The sequence below is a fragment of the Numida meleagris genome, chromosome 2 (assembly GCF_002078875.1).
Source record: "Numida meleagris isolate 19003 breed g44 Domestic line chromosome 2, NumMel1.0, whole genome shotgun sequence".
NCBI lineage: Eukaryota > Metazoa > Chordata > Aves > Galliformes > Numididae > Numida > Numida meleagris.
Genome location: NC_034410.1, coordinates 96,152,063 through 96,166,937, shown reverse-complemented (window position 1 = coordinate 96,166,937; position 14,875 = coordinate 96,152,063). Strand labels below are relative to the sequence as shown.

General features: G+C 39.4%; 1 long non-coding RNA gene across 1 annotated transcript; it reads right to left on the bottom strand.

Moving 5' to 3' along the window:
- On the bottom strand, window positions 4,173-14,415 carry LOC110393112. The gene is made up of 3 exons (XR_002434799.1): window positions 14,327-14,415; window positions 8,911-9,014; window positions 4,173-4,357 (listed from the first exon to the last, which is right to left on the bottom strand). It is a non-coding gene; the product is annotated as an uncharacterized LOC110393112 (long non-coding RNA).

The following is a 14,875-nucleotide window of genomic DNA, read 5'->3' as shown; positions in this document are numbered from 1 at the left end:
GCACTTTGCACCCACATCTGTTGTGTTCAATAAGGATGGGGAGGCAAATTCAGACATCTCAAGAGGCTTACCCTACCTCATGTTTCCTTGAGGGATAATAAAGATAAGCTTGTCCAGAACCTACCTAGCTGAAGAACTACCATTGTATTAAAAAAAAAAAAGTGTAGTCTCACTAGAAAAAGCCAACGGTTCCCTGTTGAAGCACTGCAAGCTCCACTTTTGCTCAAAGATTTGTGCAAATGAAAAAGCTTCTTAACTGGGAGAGGAAGATGTCTTATATACAAAACAATCACATGAAAAGTGTGCATCTAAGCGTTTCCTAAACTAATGAGAAGTTGCTCTTACACCTTGAAACCTGGCTGTAAGAGAAAATACGTTGTTCTGTGAAGGAAGTTAACTGCATTTGTGTTATCATTTATTAGTTATTACTATGTGGGGCTGTATTTGTGGATGAGCAGATTCAAAACAACAGTACAGCCTTAATACACATGAAACTGAAGAATCCCAACAAGCTCAATACACACACAGTATGTGACAATGACATTCCTAAGTCACTCTGCTTACAAATGATGCATTGCAAAAGCCTTAGGAGACCCTTCCTGTTCCAGGAAGCATTTTAAACCATATATAACCATAGAATCATCAGTTTGGAAAAGATCTCCAAGATCGTCTAGTCCAACCATCCACCTACTACCAATAATGCTCCACTAACCATGCCCCTTAGCACATCTACACATTTCTTGAACACCTCCAGGGACAGTAACTCAACCACATCTCATTCTGGTGCCTGACCATTCTTAAAAAGATTAAGTTTTCCCTAGTATCCAACCTGAACCTCTCCTGGTGCAACTTGAGGCCATTCCTTCTCATTCTATCACTGTTACCCAGGAGAAGAGGCCGAAACTCATCTTGCCACAACCTCCCTTCAGGTAGTTGTAGAAAACTATAAGGTCTCCCTTAAGCATCCTCCCCAGACTGAACCATGTCAGTTCCTTCAACCACTTCCTGTAAGACTTGTCCTTCAGAACCCTCACAGCTTCATTGCCCTTCTCTGGAAACGCTCCAGGGCCTTAGTGTCTTTCTTGTAGCGAGGGGCCCAAAACTGAACACAGTATTCAAGGTGTGGCCTCACCAGAGCTGACTACAGGGGAACAATCACCTCCCAGATCCTACTGGCAACACTATTTGTGATACAAGCCAGGATGCCATTGGCCTTCTTGGTTACCTGGGCACACTACTGGCTTATGTTGAGCCGAGCATTGACCAATATCACTAGGTTCTTACCCTCCACACAGTCTTCCAGCCACTCTATCCCAAGCCTGTAGCATTGTCTGGGGTTGCTGTGGCCAAAGTGCAGGACCCAGCACCTGGCCTCATTGTACTTCATCCCATTGGCCTCAGCCCAGTGATCCAGCCTGTCCAATCCCTCTGAAGAGCCTTCCTATCCCCAGGAACACTGATGCTTTCTCCCACTTTGGTGTCACCTGCAAGCTTACTGAGGGTGCACTCAATGCCCTCCAACCAGGTCATCAATAAAGATATTAAACAGGACAGGCCCCATTACTGATCCCCGGGGAACACCACTCATGACTGGACACCAGCTGGATTTAACTCCATTCACCACCAAAGCAGCAACAGCTAACCATCCAACAGAGGAAAAAGGACACTTTTCCCTGCACTGCATCTCCTCACATGCTATATAGAACACAATGTCTCAACATTCACATGTAGAGATGCTGTCTTCTACATCAGTTCAAACTACCCTCCTAAAAGATCTGTAGCTTTTCCAGGACTCCTATCCTCTCTTCTTTCTGAGCACGTTGACAAAATGCTCTAAGAAGTTTGTTATTTTGCTTTATTACAAAATCTAGCAGGTACCTAGAGCCGATAAGAGATGAGAGATGACTATTTCCTCTCGGAGGAAATAGTGATTTTTGCCTTCTCCTCTTTTGATCACTTTTTAATCAAGAGAGCTGAGATGTTGTGAAGTATCATGAAAATCCAGTAATAGCCACCTCATTGAAGATTCTATTATTAAGGGACAGACCCAGAGTGCAATAGATACCAACCTGAGCCACTTTACTCTGGATATAAGTACCCTGGACTTTCACCTGTTACAGAGTAAGGTAAGATCTCTCAACATTCTTTTAACCTAAAAAACATCAACAATTCTACCAATGGAGCAAAGTTTGCAAATATATATATTTTTAAAAAGCTGTTTTTCTCTTACATCAACATCATCAAGGGTCACAGTGATTGGATAGCAAGAAGTATCACATGGCTGTTAACCATTAGAACTAGATATGTCACACCAAGTTGCTTTCCCCTCTCTCAGTCTGAGCACACTCAACAGCAGAATAAAGAGAACATACAAAAAGCAAAGACTACAAGTAGTAAACATCTTGACTTCCCCTCCATCTCTCTTTTGTTTAGTAAACAAAACTGATGGTTACAATTACCTTTCAAGATGCAGAGTTTTATCCACAGTCTCTAGGCTCACTGCCAAAATTAAGACTACAATATAACTAGAAGCTCAGAACATTGATCAAACTGTGCCAAAGTAATTTTCCTCCTGTGCTTTCTTGTCTGTTGTAAAAGCAGTTACAGAAACCAAGCAACAGTGCCATTCATTCAATTTAACACTGAGTATTACCTCCATCTTGGAGTAAGTAGCTAGCCAAAGAGAAAAAACCCAAAACCTTCCAATGTAGAGAGGAATGAGCAGCACACTTGGCCAGCTACTAACTTGACTTTCTAGTTTTAATTAGCAAACACCAACCATCTGGTATTGGAAAGAAACTATGCACATAAACAGGCACAGACCAGTAGAAACAGAAGTCTTCAGCCATCCATTTGGAGCTATTAAGCGCACCTACTGGATTTTACTGTGGTTTCTTCATATATCTTATAGTGAGATTGCTCCACAGCAGACTTCACCTGGCTTTCCAGAGTCTGGAAAACAGGATTCTCTCCTCCAAGATGTAACATGTCAGAAAAAAGCCTGACGTCCAGGTGATCTGTCCCTGTCTAGCAGGCAGGCATTAGAAGACGCAGGCATGTTAATTGCATTCAAGGTCATTTCCCCCATCAATGCAAACCTCCATGACAGAGATAGGTTACAGCACATGCAGAGTTATAGTCAGCTTCTCTCTGTACACACAGTTAGTAGGAACAATGCTTTTAGTTACTACTCTATAAACTAACAGAAGAACATCTTTTTGGCTTAAACTCATACTCCACTGCCATTTGATAGTTGTTGGTAGGTCTTGACAGCCGTGCAAGAATAATACTTGTTTCAAAAGGCAAGAAAATCTAAGACATACTGTACAACTGGGCTCACAAACAGCACTGAATAGAGTTGATTACTAGTATACTCAGTATGTGGTACAAAGAGGTACAATATGGCTTAAGAGTAGTTCAGAAGTTTAGAATAAGGAATAATCCAGACAAGATGATCCTAGGACAGAAGAGGCACAGGGAAAAATCGGCAGCTTGATATGAACAAGGAGTTGTGCAGTGTGGAGCAGCTGGGACATTGTCAGAAGCCCTCTGTTCCAGTACTCTGGAAAATTTTGTGCATCCACAGGAAGCTCAACACTTGTTATAATGTACTTTCAAGTAAAACAGGCTAGGAATGGGTTATCATTTCTCTGTTAAGAGAAATGAATATTTTGAGTTGCTGGAAAAAAAGACTAAGAGAAACAGCATGATCACTAGGACTAATCAGAGAAAGTACATAACATATAGGGCTCATAAAATATATGAAAAAGTATAAGCTTTAGTGAGGAAAAGTTCTTGCAAGTAAGTTACATAATCTAGCTCCTAAATGATAAGTATCTTTAAAATACTTACCATGACTCATTCTTAAAGCACATTTCAAAGTTTTCAGACATTTTAAAAAGTTTAGATATTAAATAGCAACATGTAGAAGTTTCCAGAGCTCCAAAGTCTTGAAGTCAAATATCAGGTTTTAACCTAACAAATATAAGTATCTTACAGGAATGGCTCAAACGTAAGTCATATAATATTTTGTCCTTTGAGTAGTTTTGAATTTCAAGTTCTAACAAAGACAAGGATCTTCTTATTTTCATCATTATTAAAACTTTTTTTAAATTCACAGAATGGCTAAGACATGGTATCTGCAATATAGTCATCTCGAAAGTCGTTTCCTCACAAAACAAGATAATATTAACATTTGAGGGGAAGACAATTGTGCATCGGACACCAAAGACAACAGAAGGAAAAATCGAAATACATTCCAAGAAATGCTTTCACTTCAATGCACAGAAATACAAACACCAGGGCTTGGGGACAGAAGAATAGATCTTTTCACAATAAAGGTAATTCCTCTTCATTTCTAGAGAAAGAGTTGTACAAATGAATATTACTACATGAAAACCAAAAATCAGAGGAGATTAACATCTACCTTAAAATTTAGATAAAGCATTTTGTTTATTATCAAGTCCTTACATAGACCACAATAGCAGAGCAGAAAAAGGATGTGACTGCATTTTATCTTCCTTTTATTTGCCTAAGAGGGTTTTGATTAGGTATCATGAGAAATAACTGCTAGCTCTGATTTCCTGGGGAAAAGTATGCCATTTGTCTCATGTGGGCAGAGGCTATCAGCTGAAATCCACCTATTCATTTCTGCAAGTGACATCATTCTATAAGGGTTGATTCTCCCAATACAGAAAGACACAAGTAGCTAATAGCATAGGGTAACAAAATAGTCTAATTACATCATAGCCTAATGCACCTCCTGTGAAAGCTTTACTCTGTAAGAAAAAAGTAAAAAAGTCTGAAAATGAGTAGTTTCCCCATCTAATTTTACTGTGTATGCATAGGCATTTCTAAAGCTTCTTTGCTGTGGTTTTATGATTACTCTTTGCTTGCATCATTGTCTTTGTATTTGCTACCAAGCAAAAACAGTTTAGTTCATAAACCACAAAAGCCCCTTGATATCCTTTCTAGCATAGCATTAATAATGCATTCTGATGTCCTGAGTATCATCCTAGAAAGTTTATCAACAGGAAATTAACCACATAGTCTCATTACACTCTGCATATGTTATCAGCTCCTGTCTCTATCACATCCCTTTTGACTGAGAAAGAGAAGCACCACCACCTTGCCTCGAACCAGTGGCCATTAATGGTATAGTCTCACCTTGGAGAGGCATGAGTGCAATTTCTGAGACACTGTAAGCAGTTCTACACATAAAGCATCCAAAATGCTATTTGAAACACAGGTAAGGCTGTAATTCCTAAGTTGACTCACATCTGGATTTCTTACCTTTTTTTTTTTTTTTTTTTACAATCTCGCAAAATCCAAGAGCTCACTTGTACTCATCAAGCGTATAACAAATAACAAACAAGAAAACCCCATTTTTTAAACTCATTGTTTGACATTGAAGGGAGACAGACAGCTGGCAGTCCTTCTGGCTTTCTTCACTGCTTGCTACCAATGGAAGTTCACTGTCTCCATACCAATCCTAACCCATCCAAAAATCAACAAACATCCAATTGCTTAGATCATGACTCCAGCCTCTTTCACATTCATTTTATTCAAACTGGTCCTTGTGTTTTCTCCCAGCTTGCTCCTCATGATCTACATCCCAGCAATAAACAATAAAGGAATAACTATGCAATTCTCAAATTAACCCGTATTATTCTTTGCTGTAATAAATCCAGAAAATGACAAAAAACAGATAATCCAAATTATAGCTTCGGCTTGAAATTCAGGTTTTTATACCCCATGGTTCATCACTGTTTCAGCAATTCATGTTCTGAATGTACCTTACTTGCACATGAGATCTCAGGAGAAAGCTAAGTTTATTTTGTTTGATAATGAGCTGACTATTAGCAGTTTTACCAGCCCGACAGCTACGCACACGATTAGTGTTTGACAGAAATGTTTGTGGATATTGGCTTATGTTCAAAGGTGATTCAAACACTTGAAACTACATCTCTTTTAAAGTAGACCTTAGAGAAGGTTCAAAGCCTAATAACTAAGAGCCTATGTAATACAAATCTCACCTACTGCAGTTTAAAGTTTTCACAATGTCAAGTATTTTGAGACATTCACACCACTGTTTGGACTCAAAATAGCTTGAATTTTCTGAAAAGTGTCATGCTGGATTACGCCAGAAGTTTTAATAAAACCTCCAGATAATTACTCACTGTAGGAAATAAATATATAATCACAGAATGGCTTGAGTTGGAAGGGACCTCAAGAATCATCAAGTTCCAATCCCCCTGCCACAGGCAGAGCTGCCAGCTGCTAGATCAAGTACCAGATGGATAGCTCAGGGTCCAATCCAACCTGGCCTTAAACACCTCCAGGGAAAGAGCACCCACAGTCTCCCTGGACAATCTGTTCCAGCACCCCACTGCTCTCTCAGTAAGACTTACCCTGACACACAACCTAAATCTCCCTTCCTTTAGTTTGAAACCATTCCCCCTTGTTCTATCAATATCTACCCATGCAAAATGTTGATTTCCCTGATGTGTATAAGCTCCCTTTACATACTGGAAGGCTGCAATGCCATCTTCCTGCAGCCTTCTCTTTTCCAGGCTGAACAAGGCCAGTTCCTTCAGCCTATAAGCAGTCTTAAAATGCTAAAAAGTAAAATCAGAACACAATAGATTTCCTGGGGCTAACTTTGAAATCCAAACAAATGAGCTGACCAAATGATTTTTTCTTAAGGTTAGAGAAGTCAAGAAGTCTCTTTCTTCTGCACGCTTCGACAGTCAAATAACATGTAACTGCTGCAGTTGCTCCCTCAGTAGCAACATTAATGGAAACTGTAAATCAGTAGCAGGATTAACAGAATAATTAATATTTATAAAATTTAATTAAATTTAAGTATTTAACACATTTGAAAGCCTTAAATTTCAGACAGATTGGTTTGAAACTGATCCAGAGAGGACTGTGTTTGGTGGTAGAGAAGAACAGAAGGGAGAATTTGTTTTCTCGTTGGTTGTTTACAGAAGTTAAAATTAAAAACCAAAGGCATCCAAGAGATAACTCTAATGGATATGAGAACTGAAATCAAGGAAAGATATCCAAGTATTTTTATATTCATTCCAAGACACAGAAGTACACCCCATAGTTGCTCATCATGTGAAATGAGCAAAAAATATTCTGGCCAAAGAAAGTGATAAGCAAGCTGTATTTTCAGATTGTGATAATACTGAGCACAACTTTTGCTTCAACTAGTAAGCTGTCTTTATCTCAACCCGAGAGTTTTCTCTTTTATCGTTCCATTTCTCTCCCTCACCCCATGTGGGGACAACGAACAAGTGGCTGTGTGGGATTTAGCTGCCTGCTGGGTTAATCCCCAAAAAAGAGATCATTAAAAAACAGAACTATTACTCATCCTGTCAAGCCTACCTGCTGCTGTTTTTAAGGCCACTCAGAACTCATTCTCTCCTCCAATGTTATTATAAAGTTTGATTCATCTTATCTGCACAGTAATATGCTTCTGGCTCAAGGCTTTTCTCCCTATAGAAAGCTGAATTACAATGAAGTATTTCATCTGTAACACAGAAGATGCCTATCCATATCACATTCTCACTGGTCAGCCAAGTCAATCTCTGCCTCTGAAATTGTTACACCATTCACAAGAGTAGAAAGATTAATACCTAAACAACTGTTTACGTTATTCCTTCTGTTTACGTGGAAAAACAAGGCATTTAAGTTCGTATAAGATGTATTTAACTTCTCAGATAAATCCCTTCACGTGCAATCAAATGCACTCATTCAGGCAGTTAATCAGGATACCTCCTTCAGCATGGACAGACCTTCATAAGAAAATGGTATTTTGTGACCTGATTAAAAAAGGGGGAGTGTTATTAGCTGCTTCTATTGCTTTGTTACCTAACCATTACCACCACCAGTACTATCATTAGAAATACACATTTCTTCTCTAGCCTTAAGCACTTTGACTAAGTACTAAGGTTCATCTGTTAGTCAGCTCTAACTGAACTAAGACTACTACTCTGATGCAGTGTCAAATTATATTAAATATATTCCATGTAAATACACATTCATACATGCATTGTGTGCAAATCCTCAGAGCTTTTGTGTTTGTTTAAAAGCTTTGCTCTTTCCAAAAGCAGCAACTTATTATCCCTGCTCATATAAGCCAGCAATGAAAACTAGTCCTAGAGAAATATAATGCAAAATGCTATATGAATTTATTTGTGCTTTTTATATAAAACCGAAGTAATCTTCAAAGAAGGTAATACTATGGGGAAGATCAAGGTAGAGAAAGATCAATTTTCTCTTTCCAGAAGACTATCTTTTCCACTGCCTGATACCTCCTAGCTGTTTGCTTCACATTTTAAACTGACCTTTCTGAAGGACTGCAACATATTTCCTAATCATTAAAGCATTACTGGGCTAAGCCCACAGCTTAGAGTCTGAGGCATGATAAAGTTTGCTGCTGAACTGCTGAAAGAACACTGATTATAAATACCTCAGGACGCTATCACATCAGAGCTCTTCAGGCCTAGTTTAAAGGCACAGTCATCACACACAATGTTATCTAATGCTGTATTAACTTAACACTCCAAAAAGCAATTTATAAGTTCGCATTTAAGTATAATAGGTTTAAAAGCTTACATGAGAATTAAAAATGGAATATTGTTCCTTTTTTAAATTATTTATTGGGAAAAAAAAACTAAATTTATTGGGAAAAAAAAACTAAATAAGTTTCCACTTTAACTGCCCAGGTACAGAAGAGTTGTTAAAGAAGAATAAAAGTCATTTAAAGTTATAAACATAATATGTGGTCATGACTAAGCAGCCACTGAGTTTCTGAAATAAATTCCCATGATACAGACTTGCTGAAAGAACCAGATGTCAGAATCACAGATATCTCAGGTAGGTCCAAAAATTTTTACTTACGTATACGGAGAGCACAGCCGTAATAACCGTAATACTGCTGATGGGTATTTTCATGACATTGCTATTCTCATGATGAATGATTGAGATGCTCAATGACTATGTAACTGCACGGAAGAAAATAGATGTTTGGTTTTGCGTGTTGCCAGTGAACAGTTAGTAGTTTCATAAATAGCTGTCCCCTACATCATGGAATCATTTATGTAATGCCATTAAAGACAACACTAATCAGCATCAGCAAGAATCTGGTCTTAAGGGCAGAGACAAATTCTACCATTTCACATTTTAACACAAGTGAATAGCATACCTTGAAAACTACGTACAGGAGTGGTGTCTCTTTAGAATCTAAGTTATTCTGGCTGACAGCAAGGTGAACATGAGTCAGCAGCGTGCCCTGGCAGCCAAAAAGGGCAACAGTACCCTGGGGTGCATCAGGCCCAGCACAGCCACTGGGCGAGGGGAGGGAGTTGTCCTGCTCTGCACTGCCCCGCCTCCAGCACTGTATGCAGTTTGGGTGCCACAAGAATTAAAAGACAAAACTACAGAGCATCCAAAGGAGGGCTATGAAGACAGTGAAGGGTGTGGGGGACACATATGAGTAGTGGCTGAGGTCTGATCAGCCTAGAGAAGATGAGACTGAGGGAAGGCCTCAAGACAGCCTACAGTTCCTCACAAGGGAGTAGATAAAAAGTCACAGAGAGAAAGATGTCTAAATTTTACCAAGAAGGATAGACCTCAACCAGCATCTGATCTAGAAAAGACTGGAAAAATCAGGGATCCAACTGAGCCCCTTTTCTGGGAAATAGTCCATTACAGATCTGAAAATGCAAAAAATTGATGATCCAGAGTAGTGATTTATATCCTAGGAGTGTCTCCAACCATTTTATTGTTCTCCATGTGGCAGCTGCTTTCCAGAAATCATTAAAATCTCACATCATTTTACCTTCTCTCCAATACATACAACTCAAAGGAAACAAATGTCTCATTATTTCCCTCCCAATATTACAGAAGCATGGAATAAAAATAAATTAGATTCTCAAAACTGCTGTGCAATGGCAATCTAGATTTTTCCTTCATGAATTTCTTAATACCCCGCTTATCTGTGGCAGGGGACAGCAGACATCCACCTTCCTCAGAAATCATGGCATAACATAAAACAAAGTGAGTAAGATAAAAAAGGCAAAACAACCTTCACCTTCAGTGTTATTTGTAGTTCCTCCTTCTATTGTTCATTGCAGCCAAATGAGTTCACCAATGATCATGTTGTGCAGCCACGTGAAGGAGAAGCATTCACTACCATGACAAAATCTGACTACTCTCAATTCCAGTCATCAAGACCTGGATTTACTAACTTGAAAGACATTCCCTAAAACTGAGCTCTTCTCCAGATACTGAAGAACAAGGAGGCTGCATACGAAAAGAACAATAAGTCTCTCACTTATTTAACTCCTTGTTAGAAGGCATGAGTGGTTTTTCCCCCCCCCATTTAAAATGTTATTAGAGGGACAACAATAAGGGTTTCATTATTGTAAAGTGCAATCAAATAAATTGTTTTCTACCAGTTAAACGCTACTAAATAAATACTTAGAAGCAGCAGCAGATACAATGCTTTTCAGCTGGTGGAGATCTCAAAAAAAACTTCACAGTAGATTTATGTGCCTGTCTGCACACAATACAAAACAATGGAAATTTGAGGAACGTATCTTAAAGGACAGAATGATGTAGGTTATTCATTATCATATTCATAATCATATTCATTATTAGCAAGGCAATAATATTAGCTATTTGTGTAGCGGAAAATGGGAGAAATGGCCATTACTTCATTTCTTTCTCTTGCATATATCTTTTACGCTTATCCTGCATGCAAATTTGCACAGAGTCCATGAAAGCCCCACTGAGGTCTTCTGTGCAGATATATAAACACACAATGATTCTGTAACACAAAAAGACCTTGTTCAACATCATTGTTAAAAGAAAGGCTAGAACACAAGGCAGTGCAATAAATAATCACTACTTATTTCATGAACAGCTAGGACCACGTAATCTTCACCCAGTTTTCACACCTAACCAGATCTACAGAGCCACACAAGGCTAAGCTGGGAAAATGCCCACTGAGGGCTACTGGACAGGCACAGCAAACTTCTTTATCCTGCACTGCTTATGCACTGTGGTGCTGAGCTTTGTGCAGTGCAAGAGCAAAGAGTTTCATAAAGACTTTATCAAGAGTTAAAAACCCCTATGAGTGAGCCCCCTGCCCCAGTTAGAGGGACCTCAACTGCAGAACTAAATGCTAAGGATGAAAGAACCTACAGCATCACCACATTTTGCCATAAAGAGGGAAACTTACAACTTCCAATCTCACAGCAGAGAGAAGAAAGAAATCTTGAAGTATCCTAAAGCTAGCTCAATATTTATGATGGGTTATTTGTGCTGTAGTAAAAGCAGCAGATTTGATGCTTAATTAGCAATGGAAGTACCCTAGTGTGCTGACAGACACTTTAGAAAGAACACAGCTTGTGGATTAATCTTGCTGCTGTCTTATGGCCAACAGAAAATGTTTAAGACAGGCATCAGTCAGATCACAAATAAGATGCTAACTTTGCTTTTGACACATGCCCATCCCGTCGTACCAGCAGGATATCTGTGAAGCATTTCAGACATCAACATATATTGCTCTGCACCTACCATTAAGGGTGAAGGGAACAACAGAATAGACTCCCAGTTTCACATCTGCCTTTTTTCCCCTTTCCAAAATCCCTTTTATTTTATTACCCTTGTATGCTTTGGCTGGCAAGCTCAAAGCACATTTGTTTCCCAGTAATACTTCACTATTTTTTTTCCTCCTCATTTCCCCCACATCTTGGTGTGGTTTCTTGCATAAGCAAAGCATTCCAAACACTGAATTATATTAAATACTTCTCTCATTTCGTTGTTTATATGTCAAGCCTAAAAATGCAAAACCACATGAAACAGAGACTTATTTGCTATTTAAAGGTATTTTCACTAGGCAGAATCACATGGCTGTCTCCTCAATAACAAAAGAATGCGTAACCCTGGCTGGGCAGCAATACTTTGATAGCCATCAGCTCCAAGTTACTGAAAATAAGTGATCTTATCTTATCCACAACACCCTCAGATCTCCTAGTCTTATGTGAAAATAAAGCAGGACTTTTCTACCACCTTGAGCTTTCATGGACCAGATGTTACTGGCTGGAAGTGAGCAATCTTGAAGATGACCCTCAGTTGATATAACTACACATTCTGTGTGTTAGAACTATTCCTGCACGGTCACCTTCCCAGATACAAGCTGCGAACTCCCAGTTTGAACAATATTTCTCCCTGTGTGTTTCTAGTAAATGAGTTACGGTGCGATTTTTTGCTGGAGGCCTTTTTCTGCATACCCTAGAAGAAGACGTTGTATCACTTGAGAAGAAAAACCTGTGTGAAGAAGTGAGAAAGGAATCACAGTAGAAATAGTGCTAAGTTGCAGTATTATGGAATTCCTACACCACATAGAACTTCTTTTCTGGACAGCGTTAGTGTACAGAAGCACAGAGCATGAATATTTTGCACCATTAAGTCAATCAGTGGAATAATGGCCATTTTAGGGATCTGACTGAATCATCATAGAATGGCCTGGGTTGAAAAGGATCATAATGATCACCTAGTTTCAACTCCCCTGCTGTGTGCAGGGTTGCCAACCACCAGACCAGGCTGCCCAGAGCCACAGTGAACTTCCTAACATATTACAAACGCTGTTCATAAAGCTGTTGTGACACTGTATTTTTAGATGAGTTTCATTAGAATAGCGGTACTAAAAAGACCAGTAAACAAGTACAATGCGTTACACAAAGTTAAGAACAATATGAACACCTACATTACACTAAGTTGCTCATAGCTCATTAGCTGCTCTCTGGACTATTGAAGTGCTAAAACAGGTAAGATCAATAGTCTGTTCCAGTATTGCCCTCCAGCTATGGCCAGTACCAGATATTTGAGAGGAAAAAGTAAACAACTGCACTGAAAGTGATACTGGAAGACTATACCCCCAAGTAAGTTTATTCCTAGCTGTATACCATTATTTATCTCCTTGCTTATAGTTTTGACACATTACTCTTAGTTGTTCTGCACAACATTGCTCAAGGCTAGGATGGATGAAGCCCTGAGCAGCCTGATCTAGCAGGTGATATAGTTGCCCACAGCAGGGAGTTGGAAATGGATAGGCTTTAAGGTCTGTTCCAACCCAAGCTATTCTATGATTAGCCTACAGCAGCTGGGGATGCAGAACAAAGCACTCCCATACCAGATGCCTCAGCAGTGCAGTTCCTCTGGTTAAAAGTCAGAGCACCAGAAGGCTGACATCAATGGGCAGTGCTGCCAGCTTCATCCCAGTTCTTCAGCAAGCCAGCACCCCAAGCAACACTCATTTAGCACTTCTCTTTTGCAGTGAGAATTGTTCATCAGAGGCCAAACCACACAAAGTCTAAAACACTAGCATGCTAAGCATTGTTTCTCAGTATGACATCTGAATCTCCCTTCCAAAATATTTCTTCTTTCAGCATCCCATGACCAAGGATTTCTCCACAGGAGCATTCTCCAGAAAGTCAGAAAAACACAAAAAATTAACTTGAGCTTTTTGGCAATTTGACTTCCCTCTGTTTTCATACTTCTTCTTCCTATAACAGTAAAAAAAAAAAAAAAAAAGCCTGACCTTAATTTTCCAAAACCTAGGTTGTTGGCCTCCACATTCATCTTCTCATCCCACCTCTAGCCCAGCTGATTTATTCCACAACATCTGTCCGTTAAACCCACTGCCTTCCTCTAAATGCAAAGCCACTCCACTGGCTAACTGCATTCACCAGATGTCACCGATCTTTTCTGAGGGTGATTTGCAGATTTCTGTTCAGCTGTTGTTCTCAACACTGTTCTGTAAGAACATTACCCAACGTATAATGGCTACTACTTTCCAGTTAGATGTGAAAAATATCTGCATATTGAAGATATTGATAAATGAAATAAGTTCAGGGGGAGAGAAGAAAAGGGGATAGAAAAGGGAGAAGAAACAGGATAGAAATTAACTGATTTTGTTCTTCTATAGTTTTAAACAGAGAGAAAGACAAAGCTAAGTAGTCAGTTTATCTGTTTATCTCACAAACCATACTTCAAACATGCGCATGGATGAAATATCATTTTTTCTAATCCTATTCAGAATTACACCACACTATAAGCACCAAAGATTTTGATAAAATACGATTCAAAGAGATTACATTTGAAATACAAAATCAGCCAGTGTAACCCTGTAAGGCGATGGAAAGGACAGTAATGATAGCAGAGTAGCAAGGTCCTAGGCTGTAGCAAGTGAGGACTTCCTAAAATACAACAGCCATAGGCACAGAAGTAAAGGAAAGAAACTGCTTACCTTCAGAAGGCCTCAGATATGTAGGGATCTCCAGCAAGATACCCTTGCCTCCCCTACCAACCCTTCAGTGAGGTCTGGGAAGAAGTGGATCCTGGCTCCAGCCCTTCTGGTCACTCAGGGGCATTGCATGCACCTGAGCTCCCCTGGATTGGCCCTGCCTTCCCACCAGGTGCTCAACCACTGGTTCAGGCTGTGACTTAGCATTTCCACTACAGCCAGGAATGACATTGCTAAAGCAAAGCAACTCAATTTTTTGAATGCAGTCATTAACATAACTTCAAGTGAAAGATTTACTTTGATTGGCGGAAGGACAGTATTCAGACTGGAAAGTAAGGTAAGGTTAGATCAGCTGCTGATTTTTTGTATGTCTTTGGATAAATTGTTTAAACACCAGAGTTTATTAGCTGAAATAACAAATCCACTCCTCCTTCTCCCTACCCACCCTCCCTCTCTGCTCCCTGGCATCCCTAAGACTCAAGGGATCTGAGAACCTGATACCCTATTTTGATGAAAAAATAAGAACCTCAAGTACACCTCATTTCCAGCTGT